Below are 20,000 nucleotides of genomic sequence, written 5' to 3'. Positions count from 1 at the left end.
ATAATGATAAATGGGTTATACTTGTATAGCGCTTTTCTACCTTCAAGGTACTCAAAGCGCTTTGACACTACTTCCACATTTACCCATTCACACACACATTCACACACTGATGGAGGGAGCTGCCATGCAAGGCGCTAACCAGCAGCCATCAGGAGCAAGGGTGAAGTGTCTTGCCCAAGGACACAATGGACGTGACTAGGATGGTAGAAGGTGGGGATTGAACCCCAGTAACCAGCAACCCTCCGATTGCTGGCACGGCCACTCTACCAACTTGACCACGCCGTATATATACAGTATATATATATATATACTGTGTATGTATATATATATATATACTGTGTATATACATATATATAAATATTAATATACTGTGTATATATATATATATATATATAAATATTGCTGTAAGTATACTTTTAACCCAGCTAGGGTTGCAAAATTCCGGGAATATTCAAAGTTGGAAACTTTCCATGGGAATGAATGGTAAATGAATGGGAATAAACATTGAATGCAACATGCTAGATCTTGCAGCATGATTATTAACTAAAACAACCTGATTTCATGCAAATTCAGTAGAATTTCAACCCTGCACTGTGCATTCCTCCATCACATGTGCAGTGCATTCCTCAATCACATGCCCAGATAATTCCCAGCATGCAACACACTACAGCAGGGCTATTGAGGCCACACTAGTATTTGAGCCCAAGGACTTCATCCAGTCAGGTAAGTGTTGATGGAGTAAATATATTTGATCTATGGTATTTAAGCTAGCTATGTTTATGTACCACCACAGTCTCATAATGAACCCAAAATATTTCTCCGTTAGCCTTGATGCTCATTTTCTCTATGTTAAATCCCATTCATTTATGCTAACAACATTAGCGATCCGAATTGACCTTTTTTGTGATGTGTAACGTTCCATCCATCCATCCATTTTCTACCGCTTGTCCCTTTTGGGGTGGCGGGGGGTGCTGGAGCCTATCTCAGCTGCATTCGGGCGTAAGGCGGTGTACACCCTGGACAAGTCGCCACCTCATCGCAGGGCCAACACAGATAGACAGACAACATTCACACACTAGGGACCATTTAGTGTTGCCAATCAACCTATCCCCAGGTGCATGTCTTTGGAGGTGGGAGGAGCCTATCCCCAGGTGCATGTCTTTGGAGGTGGGAGGAGCCTATCCCCAGGTGCATGTCTTTGGAGGTGGGAGGAAGCCGGAGTAGAACCCACGCAGTCACGGGGAGAACATGCAAACTCCACACAGAAAGATCCCGAGGCCGGGATTGAACTCACGACTACTCAGGACCTTTGTATTGTGAGGCAGACGCACTAACCCCTCTTCCACCGTGCTGCCCAGTTGAAGTAGCAAATAGTAAATGAAAAGGTGTAGTTTCCTCTGCTAGCCATTCTGTTGTCAACAAGAATGTAGCTTCTAGTTTGATTTAGCATGCTGATTGACTGTTCATTTATTCATCGAGCCTATTTCTATTCATTTGTTCATCAGTCAAATATTTTTAAAGACTACTCTAATTATTTAGCTGACTATTTATATGTGTGTGTGGCATTGCATTAGTCATTTACAAGCTTCTCATCTTATTCTACACAATAAGATGGACGCTGTCCAACCTTGAATAATCAAAAAATGGTCACAATTTCCAAACTTCCCAAGCTTAACTTCCCGTGGTAAATTTCGGGAAAGTTTCCTGAAATTTACCGGAAACTTTCCACCCCTTTGCAACCCTAGACCTAGCACATTTGCTCACATTTTCAGTAGACACATAATAAATTCATAAAAGAAGCAAACTTCATGAATGTTTTTTGTGAGCAACAAGTATGTGCTCCAATCACTACATCACAAAAAAATAAGAAATGATTGTAAAGTCAAGACAGCCATGACATGATGTTCTTTACAAGTCTATGTACACTTTTGACCAACATTGTGTATACACACACACATATATATATATATATATATATATATATATATATATATATATATATATATATATATATATATATATATATAAAATGATTATTAATTCATAATGAATCATTTCTACTTCATGGAAATGTATTTACTATGGTCAGGTCTGGAAGCAGTTAACAGTGATAAACGAGGGATTATTGTATTAAAAACGTTATTTTTTGATTATTAAATATTTGTTTACGTTGCCAATTAATTGAATTGGAAATCATTGAGCAAAATGAAGTATTTGGAAACATATGAATATAAATATGCATTAAACAAAAACAAACACAATTATTGTTGTTATTGTTAATGGCTTTAGCCGCAGTATAAAATTGTGTTCATTTGGCTTTTAAGTAAACAAATAAAACAATTTTCATCATTGATATTTTTGTCATTGCTGTGCATTGAGTTATTTATTAATGTTTTTATTAATATTATTTTTAAGTGAATTTATTCTATTGAACAATTTCAACGAAAACAGTCAAGTGATTAAAAATAACTTTATTTATTAAATACATTGTATTGTTTAATACTAATTGTGTAACCTTTACAAAACTTAATATAAATTAACATGAATAGAAAATAACAGATAGATATTAATGAATTGCATTCAAACAAAAGTTGTTTTTTATCGTATATCCATATAGTTTGTATTAATTTATGTTATAAAACATTTATTATTATTTATATTAAATTGGATAATAATAAGAGAAAGTGGAGCGAGAGTAAAGAGTGTGTAACCAATCTGTGGTTATTTCATTATGAAGTATAACAATTATAGATAACAAATATACAATTATTATACAATAAGTATAGTAGTAACGACACTAATGATAATAAGAACGGTCCGCTATAGATTTTGGTTCTAAAAAAAAAGTTTGTAAGGAGAGCAGGGGAGTTTCCATCACTTGTTTTTACTTCAACCTTAGAGGATGACATCATTGCTGCAGGAAATGACATCACTGCTCAAACATCAGCCAAGTTCTTTAAAGACTGCAACATGCTCTCGTTAGCATGATGTCTGAATGCAACACATACTCTTTATTGTTATCATTTTTAGCCGTATCAGTGTATTATTACATCATTATTAGCAGTATCAGTGTATTATTACATCATTATTAGTAGTATCAGTGTATTATTACATCATTATTAGCAGTATCAGTTCATTATTACATCATTATTAGCATTATCAGTGTATTATTACATCATTATTAGCATTATCAGTGTATTATTACATCATTATTAGCAGTATCAGTGTATTATTACATCATTATTAGCATTATCAGTGTATTATTACATCATTATTAGCAGTATCAGTGTGTTATTACATCATTATTAGCAGTATCAGTGTATTACATCATTATTAGCATTATCAGTGTATTATTACATCATTATTAGCAGTATCAGTGTATTACATCATTATTAGCATTATCAGTGTATTATTACATCATTATTAGCATCCATCCATCCATCCATTTTCTACCACTTATTCCCTTCGGGGTCGCGGAGGGCGCTGGAGCCTATCTCAGCTACAATCAGGCGGAAGGCGGTGTACACCCTGGACAAGTCGCCACCTCATCACAGGGCCATTATTAGCATTATCAGTGTATTATTACATCATTATTAGCAGTATCAGTGTATTATTACATCATTATTAGCAGTATCAGTGTATTATTACATCATTATTAGCAGTATCAGTGTATTATTACATCATTATTAGCAGTATCAGTGTATTATTACATCATTATTAGCAGTATCAGTGTATTATTGCATCATTATTAGCAGTATTAGTGTATTATTACATCATTATTAGCAGTATCAGTGTATTATTCCATCATTATTAGCAGTATCAGTGTATTATTACATCATTATTAGCAGTATCAGTGTATTATTGCATCATTATTAGTGTATTATTACATCATGTCAAGTAAAAAGTCAACTTGGATGAAGTTAAGAGGAGCAACTTAGCTTATTAGGAAGACAAAAACTTGGTGAAAGTCTCAGCAGACTGCTGATTGAATTGTGTCATTGGGAACTTGAAGCATGGCACTTGTTGTCTGTGGTACAGAAGAAATACACGAAGATTGCAAATAACATGTTAGCATTAGCCTATTGGCTAAATGAAGTGTGGTTATGAGTCGCACAAAAACACAATGACTGTGTGCAAAGTTACACAAAACTTTGTCGTTTGTCTTAAAAGTTTACACGCATTTTCTAGCCTTTCTGTCCTAATACTAAAGGGAGGTTAACTTCTTTTTACACTTGTATGACAGCTATAAACGTTAATATTAGTGTCCTGATACAACTTTTTCACTTCTGATATTGGAGCCTTGAGTATTAGCCGATACCGATACTGACCTAATATGATATCAGCAGGAATGAGACATAACGTATTTTCCCGACTATAAAGTGCACTTAACATCTTTTTGTTCTCAAAACTCCACAGTGCGCCTTATAACCCGGTGTGCATAATGTACAGAATAAATCTGGTTGTGCTTACCAACCTCGAAGCAATTTTATTTGGTATATGGTGTAATGATAAGTGTGACCATTAGATGGCAGTCACACATAAGAGATATGTGTAGACTGCAATATGAGTCAAGTAAACAACAGCAACATTTGATATGTTCCATTGAAAATATAGAACATTACACACGGCGCTCAAAAATGTATGAAAATGTTTTAGTAGGACTTTGGTAAGCTATGAAGCCACACCGCTTGATGGATTGTACTGTGCTTCAACATAGGAGTATTATTATGCTGTGTGTATAAGGTAAGACATATTATCTGACCTTTTGTTTCACAATATTATGCAAAAGCAACTTTTCTTATCTTCTGGTACCTGCTGATCTGTATTTGTTATCTGCATAAGTCCTGAAAAATTGTGCGCATCCGCCTTTGTAGTTAGTGTCCACACCGTAGTGGATAATCTTCTTCTTTTTCTCTATCTTCTTGTTATGTGACATTCATCCTCCACTGTTGTCATTTCTAATATAAAGTAGTGTAAAGTTCTAACTTATATCTGTCAGTAAACTCACCATGAAAGCACTAAAACATACCGGTGTAGTGACTTTACATTATTCACCCAAGGAACTTTACTTATTAGAGAGTTCCGGTCGGACGTTTTTTCACGGGACACATTTCCTGTGTTGTAGTTTCCGGATGAGGAGATGCTGCTCCGTTATTGATTGAAGTAAAGTGTGAATGTCATTAAAACAGTTAGCTCCATCTTTTGACACTTCTTCCACTCCCGTCCTTGCACGCTACACCGCTACAACAAGGAGAAGACGCTGTCCAAGTGGAGGCACGTAAATAAGAGTGCCCACAAAACGGTGCATCCTGAAGAGACTGTCAGAAAGTGAGTTGAAGATGATGAGTGAAACATCATCTATGCAACATTTTGAGCAAAGAAGCAGCATCACATGTTATGTAGACCACATTTAGAAAAAAAAATAGTAATATGACTCCTTTAATGCTCCTTAATATATGAAAAAAAGATTGAAAATAGAGCATTCATCGGCAGTGCGCCTTATAATCCGGTGTGCTTTATGGTCCGGAATATACGGTACTTGTATTATTTTGTGGTGTTATAAAAAGGTTTGATCAAGTGGAATGAGTCAAACAGAGAACAATGATAGGTATGGAAAACACTAACTTCATTATTATGACTTATGCTGTCTTTAAGTTGAAGTAGAGTGGTTATTGTTTACTTGGCGACACTTAGTGGCCATAATAATTCAAGAAATTAAGCTTATGACGCAGTAAGTTGAATGCGGACACATTTGTTACTGGATACTTTCTAATACACTTTTGCCTTGGAGACGTTGTAGTAATATGTAACTATAATGTGCTGTTTTTATTCTTCAATGAATATTAGTAGTAATATGCAACTATAATGTGCTGTTTTTATTCTTCAATGAACATTAGTAGTAATATGCAACTATAATGTGCTGTTTTTATTCTTCAATGAATATTAGTAGTAATATGCAACTATAATGTACTGTTTTTATTCTTCAATGAATATTAGTAGTAATATGCAACTATAATGTGCTGTTTTTATTCTTCAATGAACATTAGTAGTAATATGCAACTATAATGTGCTGTTTTTATTCTTCAATGAACATTAGTAGTAATATGCAACTATAATGTGCTGTTTTTATTCTTCAATGAATATTAGTAGTAATATGCAACTATAATGTGCTGTTTTTATTCTTCAATGAATATTAGTAGTAATATGCATGTTTATCTTTCATCAATGATTGGACTAAATGGAAGAAGTGAAATGCTGGCTATACATGACTTTTTAAATGTGACTCATGTAATATTAGTGGTATGGAACACATGAGTTGTGAGGGTGAAGAAGCTTGATGCTGCTAAAAAGCAAGAGTTGGCTCTCAGCTTGTAGTGACATCATCAGCAGCCGCTCCTTTTTTCTTTTTTTCTCCTCACCTTTTCATCTGGAAGCTTTTAACTCAGCTGGAGGCGCTGAGCTGGCTCTGCGTCACCGTGGAAACCAGCAAAACATGTTTATGAGCACGGTGAGGGAGATGAATGAGAGTTATGTAATCATGCTGGAACTCCTTCATATAGATTATAGATTGCAACAATATCAATTATACATGTTACATTTATAAATACATCAACATGATTGATATGAATACGTTTATACTTCAATACATTCCATCCAATGAAAAACTGCAATCATAATTGAACAAAGTGACTATGATGGAGCATATTTTAATACTGTACTCTTATCAAATATTATTTTATTTTAGTGACACGCCCAGTATTAGTCTATTACACTTAACAGTAAGATACAATAACCAATAACAGTATTCATGTTATAACAGTGTTTATTTTATACATACTGTATATAAAAATGTGTGTGTGTGTGTGTGTGTGTGTGTGTGTGTGTGTGTGTGTGTGTGTGTGTGTGTGTGTGTGTGTGTGTGTGTGTGTGTGTGTGTTTGTTTGTATATGTGTATATGTATATATATGTGTGTATATGTATGTATGTATATATATGTGTGTGTATATGTATATATATGTGTGTATATGTGTGTATATGTATGTATGTATATATATGTGTGTGTATATGTATATATATGTGTGTATATGTATCTATGTATATATATGTGTGTGTATATATATATATGTGTATATATGTATGTATGTATATATATTTTATATATATATATATATATACACATATATGTGTATATATGTATGTATATAAATATATATATATATATATATATAAAATGTGTCTATAAATATGTATATACATATATGTCTATATGTATATACAGTATGTGTGTGTGTGTGTGTGTGTGTGTGTGTGTGTGTGTATATGTATGTATATATATATATATATTTATTTATATACATACACATATATGTGTATATATGTATGTATATAAATATATATGTATACATGTATATATGTATATACATATATATATACAGTACATATACTGTATATATATATTGTATATATACGTGTGTGTATATGTTTATATATGTATATATATATTATATATATATATATATGTATGTATGTATATTTGCGTATATATATTATATATATATGTATATTTGTGTATACGTATATATATGTATATTTGTATATATCTATATATATATATATATATATATATATGTATATATATATATATATATATATATATATATATATATATATATATATATATATTTAAGCTGTAAAAAAAATTACTTTAAAAACTACAGTAAGCAATTGCTATTTAACAATTGCTTACCACATGTTTTCTTGTGTTTTTGTGGCAAGTGGTTTCTGACATTGAGGGATTTTGTCTTTGTGCTTCTTTGCAAACTGCATGGAAATGAACCACGCCGTGTGTTGGAACTAGCTTTTTAACAGATTGTGTTTAAGTGTGTTGGAACTAGCTTTTTAACAGATTGTGTTGAAGTGTGTTGCAAGCAGCTATTTAACAGATACGGAGCATTTAAGGCTCATTTTGAATAGCTCACTTGAAGGAACATGTTGCAGGAGGCCATGTTGGGAGTTGTCTAGTGGAAGCTTGTACAAATACTTTCAAGTTAAAATCCTCACATGTCTCAGAAACACAGTACCTACATTTTGTAGGTACTAGTATTGGTGAGGCAGCACGGTGGAACAGGGGTTAGTGCATCTGCCTCACAATACCAAGGTCCTGAGTAGTCCTGAGTTCAATCCCAGGCTCGGGATCTTTCTGTGTGGACTTTGCATGTTCTCCCCGTGACTGCGTGGGTTCTACTCCGGCTTCCTCCCACCTCCAAAGACATGCACCTGGGGATAGGCCCCTCCCACCTCCAAAGACATGCACCTGGGGATAGGCCCCTCCCACCTCCAAACACATGCACCTGGGGATAGGCCCCTCCCACCTCCAAACACATGCACCTGGGGATAGGCCCCTCCCACCTCCAAAGACATGCACCTGGGGATAGGCCCCTCCCACCTCCAAAGACATACACCTGGGGATAGGCCCCTCCCACCTCCAAAGACATGCACCTGGGGATAGGCCCCTCCCACCTCCAAACACATGCACCTGGGGATAGGCCCCTCCCACCTCCAAAGACATACACCTGGGGATAGGCCCCTCCCACCTCCAAAGACATGCACCTGGGGGATAGGCCCCTCCCACCTCCAAACACATGCACCTGGGGATAGGCCCCTCCCACCTCCAAAGACATGCACCTGGGGGATAGGCCCCTCCCACCTCCAAAGACATGCACCTGGGGATAGGCCCCTCCCACCTCCAAAGACATGCACCTGGGGATAGGCCCCTCCCACCTCCAAAGACATGCACCTGGGGGATAGGCCCCTCCCACCTCCAAACACATGCACCTGGGGATAGGCCCCTCCCACCTCCAAAGACATGCACCTGGGGATAGGCCCCTCCCACCTCCAAAGACATGCACCTGGGGGATAGGCCCCTCCCACCTCCAAAGACATGCACCTGGGGATAGGCCCCTCCCACCTCCAAAGACATGCACCTGGGGATATATACTTATATGTATGTTTGTATATCTATCTATATATATGTATATATGTATGTGTGTGTGAGTGCATTACATATAATTATAGTAACATTAATTTAGTTTAGTTTTTTGCAAAACTGATTGATTTATATAATGAAATGTGAAAATAATAAAACTCAGTCATTTTTATTCTATAGTCATTTTTATGTTTTTTTTAATGTAATTCCTATTTCTCCCCTTCAAAGGTGAAATATACTTCCTGTGTGTAGTCAGCTGCTGCCCTCTAGCGACGACAGGCTGCTAGTGTCAGTTGTTGAAAACATTACTGACTTGTAGCACCATCTAGTGGACGACTTTGTGAGTAACGCACACATTGAAAGTGAAACTCTTTATGATGCATTATTATGTCAACAACCATCACAAAAATGAACATCATGAAAATATAGTTGAAGTTCCCGAGGGAAGATTTTTGCAGGACAAACTTACTGAAGCTGTTGAAAGTTAACAGCTTAGTAGCAGTTGTTGAGAAAGTTTAAAAAAAAAAGGTTTTAAAAATCCACGTTTTTTTATAAACCAAATAAATATTTTCCAATGGAAAAAAAAGAGATTTTTACTATGTCTGACAAATAATTTAGTTCACATATTTGTTGTTTATATGTGATTAATACTATTTGTTTTTATTAACCATTTTTGTTCTTGAATATTTAAAATGTGCCACTTCTTTTCTTCTATTATTCTTCTTTTAAAGTTTTTATTTAATTTTGTATTTTAGTTGATTAAAGAACTTAAATACATTTGGGCACTTTCAAATACATTTATATTAGCCTGTATGTAATGTTGTATATACTTTCTTCGTAACAAAGTAGCGTGTCAAGAGGATAAAGATGAAAAAAAAAAAAAAAAGATGAATGTGATACTACAATGTCATTTTCACGGAGGTTTGTTATCATTACATTTTATATGAATGTATGATATTATTTTTTATTTTTTTTAATTGTTATCTTTATTTGTATACCATTATACTTTGGTAAGGAAAAATGACAGTATGATGGGCACTTTAATTGGAAAATATATATTGATTTATTAATGGTATTTACTTGTATTTTGTATCGTGTTATTTATTTTCAATATATTTGCTTTGATTAAGTCTAGAGGCGTTAATTATGTTAGATCATTATACATTTCAACTTTACAGGTGTGGAAATGACCAGCCTGGAAGTGGTCAAATGTGTGGTGAGTTCAAGGAGGCTGGGAGAATGGAGTGAGTTTTGTCATGTGACGTTGACTTCATTGTGTGTCTGCTCTGTTGCAATGGTGTGTTTGCGTGCCTCTCGAGAGGAAGCGGAAGCATTTCCTGCGGTTGGCACGGTAACCCTGGGGGGGCACCCCGCCCGGTCTAAGGGTAGTCTTGTTGCCATGGCGACGGAATGGACAATCGCTGGGCGGGTCTCTGATTTTGGCTTTAAGGTTCCTGTTTGTCATCGACATGTTTTATTCCACAACTTCTATTGCACAACTCTTATTCTTTTAACCTTTCTTTTATCCGTTCCACAACTTTTATTCTTTTAACCTTTCTTTTATCCGTTCCACAACTTTTATTCTTTTAACCTTTCTTTTATCCGTTCCACAACTTTTATAAGTCTCAGCAGACTGCTGCATCAAACACTAATGTTAGCGGCTAGCGCTAGCAGGTTGTTTAACTCTGGAACTGACGTGTTGAAACCCATCAGACTTTCCACTCCTGCATTGTCTGTGGTACACAATAGGGAATAAAATAAGGATTGGAGCTCCTGCATTGTCTGTGGCACAGAATAGGGAATAAGGATTGGAGCTCACATGTCAGCATTAGCCTATTAGCTCAATGAAATGTTGCACAAAAACACAATCATTGTGTGTGCCATCTTACGCTAAACTTTGTCATTTGTTTTAAAAGCTCAGATTGTGAGCATTTTGTAGATTTTATATCGTAATACCTAACAGAGGTTATTCCACACTTGACATTCTTTTAACTTGTATTTTATTTGTTCCACAACTTTTGTTGCACAAGTTTTATTCTTTTAACTTGTATTTTATTTGTTCCACAACTTTTGGTCAACAACGTTTACTCCACGACTTTTTGTTGCTTAACTTTTGTTTCACAACATTTAACTCCACAACTGTATTCTGCATTTTTATTCAACATTTGTTCCATAACTTTTATTCCACAACTTCTGTGGCATATATTTTGTTCAACAACTTTTTCCAACAACTTCTGTTCAACAACTTTTTTCCACAGCTTTTGTTCCATAATTTTTGTTCCACAACTTTTGTTCAACAATCATCTTTGTTCCATACATGTATTCCACAACTTTTATTTCACGACTTCTGTTTAATAATTTTCCCCCACACTTATATTCCACAACTCTTATTTTTACAACTGTTGTTCCATTACTTTTATTCTACACACAAACACACTTTTTCTAAAAATGTTTCCCCATAACTTTTATTCTAAAAACACACACACACACACACACACACGCACACACACACACACACACACACACACACACTTTTATTACACACACACACACACACACACACTTTTATTCCACAACTTTTGTTCAACAACTTTTATTCCACAACTTCTGTTCCTTAACTTTTGTTTTTACATTTTTCCCAAAACTTTAACTCCACAACTTTATTCTGCATTTTTATTCAACATTTTTTGTTATACAACTTTTGTTCAACGTTTGTTCCCTAACTTTATTTCACAACTTTTGTTCCACAACTTTTATTCTTCAACTTCTGTTCCTTAACTTGTTTTTAGAACATTTTTCCCAAGACTTTAACTCCACGACTTTATTCTGCATATTTATTCAACATTTGCTCCATAACTTTTATTCCACAACTTCTGTGCCATATATTTTGTTCAACAATTTTTTCCAACAACTTTTGTTCAACAACTTTATTCCACAGCTTTTGTTCCATAACTTTCCTTCCACAACTTTTGTTCAACAATCATCTTTATTCCATACATGTATTCCACGACTTTTATTTCACAACTTTTGTTCAATAATTTCCCCCCACACATTTATTCCACAACTCTTATTTTTACAACTGCTGGTCCATGACTTTTATTCTACACACAAACACACTTTTTCTAATAATGTTTCACCATATCTTTTATTCTACACACACACGCACGCACACGCATAGACACACACACACACACACACACTTCTATTCCACAACGTTTGTTCGACAACTTTTATTCCACAACTTCTGTTCCTTAACTTTTGTTTTTACATTTTTCTCAAAACTTTAACTCCACAACTTTATTCTGCATTTATATTCAACATTTTTTGTTATACAACTTTTGTTCCCTAACTTTATTTCACAACTTTATTTCACAACTTTAGTTCCACAATTTTTATTCTTCAACTCCTGTTCCTTAACTTTTGTTTTTACAAAATTTTTCCCAAGACTTTAACTCCACATCTTTTGTTCCACGACTTTTAGTCCACAACTTTTGTTCCACAACTTCATTCTGTATTTTTATTCAATCAATCAATCAATGTTTATTTATATAGCCCTAAATCACAAGTGTCTCAACGACATCCTCGGTACAGAGCCCACATAAGGGCAAGGAAAAACTCACCCCAGTGGGACGTCGATGTGAATGACTATGAGAAACCTTGGAGAGGACCGCATATGTGGGTAGGCCAGTGCAGGTGAGCCAGTATAGGTATATATATATGTATATATGTATATACAGTATAGGCGTAATATGATCAAACTTTCTTGTTCTTGGCAAGAGTCTAGCAGTCGCATTTTGTACCAACTGTAATCTTTTAATGCTAGACATAGAGAGACCCCAAAATAATACGTTACAGTAGTCGAGACGAGACGTAACGAACGCATGAATAATGATCTCAGCGTCGCTAGTGGATAAAATAGAACGAATTTTAGCGATATTACGGAGATGAAAGAAGGCCGTTTTAGTAACTCTCAATGTGTGACTCAAAGGAGAGAGTTGTTTTAGTAACGCTCCCAATGTGTGACTCAAAGGAGAGTGTTGTTTTAGTAACGCTCCCAATGTGTGACTCAAAGAAGAGAGTTGTTTTAGTAACGCTCCCAATGTGTGACTCAAAGGAGAGAGTTGTTTTAGTAACGCTCCCAATGTGTGACTCAAAGGAGAGAGTTGTTTTAGTAACACTCTTAATGTGTGACTCAAAGGAGAGAGTTGTTTTAGTAACACTCTTAATGTGTGACTCAAAGGAGAGAGTTGTTTTAGTAACGCTCCCAATGTGTGACTCAAAGGAGAGAGTTGTTTTAGTAACGCTCCCAATGTGTGACTCAAAGGAGAGAGTTGTTTTAGTAACGCTCCCAATGTGTGACTCAAAGGAGAGAGTTGTTTTAGTAACGCTCCCAATGTGTGACTCAAAGGAGAGAGTTGTTTTAGTAACGCTCTCAATGTGTGACTCAAAGGAGAGAGTTGTTTTAGTAACGCTCCCAATGTGTGACTCAAAGGAGAGAGTTGTTTTAGTAACGCTCCCAATGTGTGACTCAAAGGAGAGAGTTGTTTTAGTAACGCTCCCAATGTGTGACTCAAAGGAGAGAGTTGTTTTAGTAACGCTCCCAATGTGTGACTCAAAGGAGAGAGTTGTTTTAGTAACGCTCCCAATGTGTGACTCAAAGGAGAGAGTTGTTTTAGTAACGCTCCCAATGTGTGACTCAAAGGAGAGAGTTGTTTTAGTAACGCTCCCAATGTGTGACTCAAAGGAGAGAGTTGTTTTAGTAACGCTCCCAATGTGTGACTCAAAGGAGAGAGTTGTTTTAGTAACGCTCCCAATGTGTGACTCAAAGGAGAGAGTTGTTTTAGTAACACTCTTAATGTGTGACTCAAAGGAGAGAGTTGTTTTAGTAACGCTCCCAATGTGTGACTCAAAGGAGAGAGTTGTTTTAGTAACGCTCCCAATGTGTGACTCAAAGGAGAGAGTTGTTTTAGTAACGCTCCCAATGTGTGACTCAAAGGAGAGAGTTGTTTTAGTAACACTCTTAATGTGTGACTCAAAGGAGAGAGTTGTTTTAGTAACACTCTCAATGTGTGACTCAAAGGAGAGAGTTGTTTTAATAACACTCTCAATGTGTGACTCAAAGGAGAGAGTTGTTTTAGTAACACTCTCAATGTGTGACTCAAAGGAGAGAGTTGTTTTAGTAACACTCTTAATGTGTGACTCAAAGGAGAGAGTTGTTTTAGTAACACTCTTAATGTGTGACTCAAAGGAGAGAGTTGTTTTAGTAACACTCTCAATGTGTGACTCAAAGGAGAGAGTTGTTTTAGTAACACTCTTAATGTGTGACTCAAAGGAGAGAGTTGTTTTAGTAACACTCTTAATGTGTGACTCAAAGGAGAGAGTTGTTTTAGTAACACTCTTAATGTGTGACTCAAAGAAGAGAGTTGTTTTAGTAACACTCTTAATGTGTGACTCAAAGGAGAGAGTTGTTTTAGTAACACTCTCAATGTGTGACTCAAAGGAGAGAGTTGTTTTAGTAACACTCTTAATGTGTGACTCAAAGGAGAGAGTTGTTTTAGTAACACTCTTAATGTGTGACTCAAAGGAGAGAGTTGTTTTAGTAACACTCTTAATGTGTGACTCAAAGGAGAGAGTTGTTTTAGTAACACTCTTAATGTGTGACTCAAAGGAGAGAGTTGTTTTAGTAACACTATTAATGTGTGACTCAAAGGAGAGAGTTGTTTTAGTAACACTCTTAATGTGTGACTCAAAGAAGAGAGTTGTTTTAGTAACACTCTTAATGTGTGACTCAAAGGAGAGAGTTGTTTTAGTAACACTCTCAATGTGTGACTCAAAGGAGAGAGTTGTTTTAGTAACACTCTTAATGTGTGACTCAAAGGAGAGAGTTGTTTTAGTAACACTCTTAATGTGTGACTCAAAGGAGAGAGTTGTTTTAGTAACACTCTTAATGTGTGACTCAAAGGAGAGAGTTGTTTTAGTAACACTCTTAATGTGTGACTCAAAGGAGAGAGTTGTTTTAGTAACACTCTTAATGTGTGACTCAAAGGAGAGAGTTGTTTTAGTAACACTCTTAATGTGTGACTCAAAGGAGAGAGTTGTTTTAGTAACACTCTTAATGTGTGACTCAAAGGAGAGAGTTGTTTTAGTAACACTCTTAATGTGTGACTCAAAGGAGAGAGTTGTTTTAGTAACACTCTTAATGTGTGACTCAAAGAAGAGAGTTGTTTTAGTAACACTCTTAATGTGTGACTCAAAGGAGAGAGTTGTTTTAGTAACACTCTCAATGTGTGACTCAAAGGAGAGAGTTGTTTTAGTAACACTCTTAATGTGTGACTCAAAGGAGAGAGTTGTTTTAGTAACACTCTTAATGTGTGACTCAAAGGAGAGAGTTGTTTTAGTAACACTCTTAATGTGTGACTCAAAGGAGAGAGTTGTTTTAGTAACACTCTTAATGTGTGACTCAAAGGAGAGAGTTGTTTTAGTAACACTCTTAATGTGTGACTCAAAGGAGAGAGTTGTTTTAGTAACACTCTTAATGTGTGACTCAAAGGAGAGAGTTGTTTTAGTAACACTCTTAATGTGTGACTCAAAGGAGAGAGTTGTTTTAGTAACACTCTTAATGTGTGACTCAAAGGAGAGAGTTGTTTTAGTAACACTCTTAATGTGTGACTCAAAGGAGAGAGTTGTTTTAGTAACACTCTTAATGTGTGACTCAAAGAAGAGAGTTGTTTTAGTAACACTCTTAATGTGTGACTCAAAGGAGAGAGTTGTTTTAGTAACACTCTCAATGTGTGACTCAAAGGAGAGAGTTGTTTTAGTAACACTCTTAATGTGTGACTCAAAGGAGAGAGTTGTTTTAGTAACACTCTTAATGTGTGACTCAAAGGAGAGAGTTGTTTTAGTAACACTCTTAATGTGTGACTCAAAGGAGAGAGTTGTTTTAGTAACACTCTTAATGTGTGACTCAAAGGAGAGAGTTGGGTGGAAGATAATACCCAGATTCTTTACTGATTGGCCTTGTGTAATTGTTTGGTTGTCAAATGTTAAGGTGGTATTATTAAATAAATGTCGGTGTTTAGCAGGACCGATAATCAGCATTTCCGTTTTCTTGGCGTTGAGTTGCAAGAAGTTAGCGGACATCCATTGTTTAATTTCATTAAGACACGCCTCCAGTTGATTGTTTAATTTCATTAAGACACGCCTCCAGCTGACTACAATCCGGCGTGTTGGTCAGCTTTAGTGGCATGTAGAGTTGGCTGTCATCAGCATAACAATGAAAGCTAACACCGTATTTGCGTATGATGTCACCTAGCGGCAGCATGTAAATACTAAAGAGTGCAGGGCCAAGAACCGAACCCTGAGGAACTCCACACGTTACCTTAACATAGTCCGAGGTCACATTGTTATGGGAGACGCATCGCATCCTGTCAGTAAGATAAGAGTTAAACCACGACAAGACTAAGTCTGACATACCAATACGTGTTTTGATACGCTCTAATAAAATATTATGGAAAGCAGCGCTAAGATGAAGAAGCAGCAACATAGATGACATCCATGGTTAGCAGTAGATCATTAGTCATTTTTGCGAGGGCTGTCTCCGTAGAGTGATTTGCCCTGAAAGCGGACTGAAAGGTTCACAGAGATTGTTAGACACTAAGTGTTCATTTAGCTGCTGGGCAACAACTTTTGTTCCCTAACTTTGTTCCACAAGTTTTGTTCCACAACTTGATTCTGCATTTTATTCAACAATTTTTGTTCAATACCTTTTATTCTACAACTTTTGTTTAACAATTTCCCCCCCACACTTTTTTACATAACTTTTGTTCCTTAACTTTTATTTTTACTTTTGTCCCAGGACTTTAACTCCACAACTTTATTCTGCATTTTCAACTTTTGTCCCCTAACTTTATTTGAAGTTAAAGTTAAAGTAGTAATGATAGTCACACACACACACTAGGTGTGGCGAAATTATCCTCTGCATTCAACCCATCCCCTTGATCACCCCCTGGGAGGTGAGGGGAGCAGTGAGCAGCAGCGGTGGCCATGCCCGGTAATCATTTTTGGTGATTTAACCCCCGATTCCAAGCCTTGATGCTGAGTGCCAAGCAGGGAGGTAATGGGTCCCATTTTTTATAGTCTTTGGTATGACTCGGCCGGGGTTTGAACTCACAACCTACCCATCTCAGGGCGGATACTCTAACCACGAGGCCACAACTTTTGTTACACAACTTTTATCCCACATCTTCTGATCCTTTTGTTTTTACATTTGTCCCACAATTTTAACTCCACAACGTTATTCCGTATTTTATTCAACAATTTTATTTTGCGACTTTTGTTCCACAACTTCATTCTGCATTTTTGTTCTACAACTTTTATCCTTACAACTTGTTTATGTTTACCATAAGAAGATAGAGTACCTCCAAAAAAGGGGGCCAGCGGGGGATGTGGGGGATCGTTTTATGACTGAAAGTTTCGAGGGGTTTATGACCCCCCCCCCACACACACACACACACACACACACAACAGGTGGCAACGGGTATTGTTTTATGACCCCCTCAATCCATTTTGTTCAATTACTTTATCCCACACATTTTATTCAACAACTTTTGTTCCACAACTTCATTCTGCAATTGTATTCAACAATTTTCGTTTAATACCTTTTATTCTACAACTTTTGTTTCACAATTTCCCCCCACACATGTATTCCACAAATGTTGTTATACATTTTTTTTGCCACAACTTTTGTTCCTTTTGTTTGTTTTTATAACATCTGTCCTAGGACTTTGACTCAACAGCTTTATCCTGCATTTTTATTCAACAACTTTTGTTCCACAACTTTTGTTTCACAATTTTTGTTTCCTAACTTTATTCCACAACTTCTATTTCACAACTTTTGTTCCACAACTTTATTCTGCATTTTTATTCAACAACTTTTGTCCCCAAACTTCATTCCACAACTTTTATTAGACAACTTTTGTTCCACAACTTCATTCTGCATTTTTATTCTACAATTTCCGTTTAATACCCTTTATTCTACAACTTTTGTTTAACAATTACCCCCCACACTTTTATTCCACAAATGTTGTTATACATTTTTTATTCCACAACTTTTGTTCCTTTTGTTTGTTTTTACAACATTTGTCCCAGGACTTTGACTCGACAGCTGTATTCTGCATTTGTATACAACAACTTTTGTTCCACAACTTTTGTTTCACAATTTTTGTTTCCTAACTTTGTTCCACAACTTTTATTTCACAACTTTTGTTCCACAACTTTATTCTGCATTTTTATTCAACAACTTTTGTCCCCAAACTTTATTCCACAACTTTTATTTGACAACTTTTGTTGCACAACTTAATTCTGTATTCTTATTCAACAACTTTTGTTCCACAACTTTTATCCTTACAACGTGTTCATGTTTACCCTAGCTGTGTCCAAGTGTGTGTTGATTTTGTCTTGGCGTGAAAGGTTCCTTCAAAAGGAAGAGGATTCAGGATCACACGATGATTATATTCCATATTCTTTGTTCCACACATGCAGGAGTCCATGAATGTCTTGTTAGAACACCGGCTCCAATTTGACAGCAAGCTGCAACCAACGCATCCAAATCCATCCAAAGTGTGAAGCCGCTTCTAAGATTCTAATCCTCACCACCATGGTGGAAAATAAACTAAGTAGTATTATCACTGGAGAAGTGGAGGAAAAGGAATGGCTAACATGCTTGACACAAACTCACCGAACAGGACGACAGAAGAAGCTAACTGCTAAAGCTTTGATGTAAAATAGGCTTGATCCATCCAGATGTCAATAATATCAATAGTGTCAGTTAATAAATGATACAAATATGATGATATCGATATTTTTACTATTATCAATTCTTTCTTTTTTTGTTGTTGTTTACAAAGTAAGGAATGAAGTATTTGGATCCAGGAAGTCTTTGAGGGCAAACCCAAAATTATTTAAATGGGAGCCAATTTAGTTTTTGTTTTTGTTTACTTACAGTTGTATTTTGTCAACAGCATGACATGATGCATTCAATACCACACATTGAATACATCATGTGGTTTACAATATTTAGAAAAAAATAATAATAATATGACTCCTTTAATGTGCCCTATAATCCGGTGCGCCTTATATTTGAAAAAAGATCAAAAATAGAGCATTCATGGGCAGTGCGCCTTATAAGCCGGTGCGCCCTATGGGCCGGAAAATATAATATGACATGTTCTATGCAACTGTTTACTTTCATTACTCGCTATGAAACATTTTCACGTCAATTGTCAAAGTATCCTCATCCCATCCCAGGCCAAATCTGTCCTCCAAACATAAACCTTCGCCGCGTTGGAGTTCTCTGAACCTTCCTTGAACGTCTGCATATGGAATATTAATAAGTGCTGATTCATCACTCTGTCCCAAAATAAAAACACATATGGAATATTAATAAGTGCTGATTCATCACTCTGTCCCAAAATAAAAACATATGGAATATTAATAAGTGCTGATTCATCACTCTGTCCCAAAATAAAAACACATATGGAATATTAATAAGTGCTGATTCATCACTCTGTCCCAAAATAAAAACACATATGGAATATTAATAAGTGCTGATTCATCACTCTGTCCCAAAATAAAAACACATATGGAATATTAATAAGTGCTGATTCATCACTCTGTCCCAAAATGACCTCTTTGGAATGATTTCCTCTTAGTTGGCCCCGCCCACTCACATGGAACTAACCTCTTTTTTTATTCAAGACACTTGTCTGACCCCCCCATACTGTGTGTGTGTGTGTGTGTGTGTGTGTGTGTGTGTGTGTGTGTGTGTGTGTGTGTGTGTGTGTGTGTGTGTGTGTGTTGGCGGAGTCAGGCTCATGTTTCCGAGTGTTCAGAGTCCATCTTGCAGCAGCAGCAGGCACCAGAAGGACTGACATACTTTCTTTTTAAAGACCCTTTTTTTGTCCGACGTGATTTCTCCTGGATCATGTCGGTCTGGTCTTCGGTCTGGTCTTCGGTC

The 20,000-nt window shown here is 36.1% G+C and overlaps 1 protein-coding gene across 1 annotated transcript in view; it reads left to right on the top strand.

The window, feature by feature from the left end:
* Positions 1-20,000, top strand: part of ppp2r3a (protein phosphatase 2, regulatory subunit B'', alpha) — a 106,206-nt gene that overhangs the window by 61,425 nt on the left and 24,781 nt on the right. The window lies entirely within an intron of this gene.

Source organism: Nerophis lumbriciformis, linkage group LG08 (assembly GCF_033978685.3).
Source record: "Nerophis lumbriciformis linkage group LG08, RoL_Nlum_v2.1, whole genome shotgun sequence".
In the NCBI taxonomy this organism is placed as follows: domain Eukaryota; kingdom Metazoa; phylum Chordata; class Actinopteri; order Syngnathiformes; family Syngnathidae; genus Nerophis; species Nerophis lumbriciformis.
Note: the sequence above shows the minus strand (reverse complement) of the source record. Positions and strands in the feature narration are given on the sequence as shown.